Raw genomic sequence first — 1,270 nt, 5'->3', positions numbered from 1 at the left:
TTTTCCCATGCTTAAATAGGATCTATACAATGGTAACATAGCTTAAATTAAATAGTAGTCTTTTATTTTTAATGTGTATGCATATAACCTATGAGTGAAAAAAAATCATTGAATGATTTAATTTAAAAAATGCTTTGGTTTAAAGTTTTAATCTGACATAGTTTGAAAGACTTTTTTTTTTTTTAAGATTTTTATTTATTCACTTGAGATAGCGCGAGTAGGCAGGAGTGGAGTGGTGGGGGGTGAAAGGGCAGAGGGAGAGGGAGAAGCAGACTCCCCACCGTGCAGGGAACCTGATGCGGTGCTTGATGAGGGGCTTGATGTGCGGCTTGATCCCACGACCTGGAGATCATGACCCAAGCTGAAGGCAGATGCTTAACTGACTAAGCCACCCAGGTGCCCCATTTTGAAAGAACATCTTAAAGATTAACGTCTCCTATGTTGTTACTCCTTGATTTTACTTAAATATGATCTAGAGCATAAAATAGTAGTGATTCACTTCAGGCTTATTTTAGACTAGTCCTGGGTCACCCTACCATACATGTTCCTTCCTGCCCCTGTGGCAGATGTGGCTATCAGCTGCAGCCTTCTTTCTCCACTAAGCCTTCCTGGATATGGGCTCAGGCTCTTTCTCATTGCAGAGCCGCAGGAAGCTACTCCTGATGGATTGAAGATGATATGCAAGATAAAAAAAACCTCTTTGCTCTTTCAAAGCTGAGTAGTAAGCCCCCAGTATAATGTGTTGTTATGTAATACCAGATACCACATCAGAAACCACCGTAAATCTCTTGAAAAAAAATAGTCAATGAAAAATGAAGGAATATTGGTTAAATAGTAACCTGTTCTAATCAGAACTATGTTATTGACTAATAAAGAATCTGCATAATTCTAAAAAAAAACTTAAAAATAAATAGAAAATTTTAAGAGGGCAGAGGACTTGAACATACATTTTTAATTTTTCCAAAAAGACATGTAGATGGCCAACAGACACATGAAAAGATGTTCAACATCACTAATCATCAAGGAAATGCAGATTAAAACCACAATGAAATATCAACTCATACCTGTCATAATGGCTAAAATAAAAAAGATAAGAAATAACAAATAATAAGTGTTGTCAAGAATGTGGAGAAAAAGGAACACTGTTGGTGGAAATGCATATTAGTGTAGCCACTGTGGAAAATAGCATGGAGATTCCTCTATAAAAAAAAACTAGAAATACCACATGATCCAGTAATTCCACTATTGGGTATTTACCCAAAGGAAATGA

The sequence above is a fragment of the Ursus arctos genome, unplaced genomic scaffold, assembly GCF_023065955.2.
Source record: "Ursus arctos isolate Adak ecotype North America unplaced genomic scaffold, UrsArc2.0 scaffold_15, whole genome shotgun sequence".
Classification (NCBI taxonomy): domain Eukaryota; kingdom Metazoa; phylum Chordata; class Mammalia; order Carnivora; family Ursidae; genus Ursus; species Ursus arctos.
Note: the sequence above shows the minus strand (reverse complement) of the source record.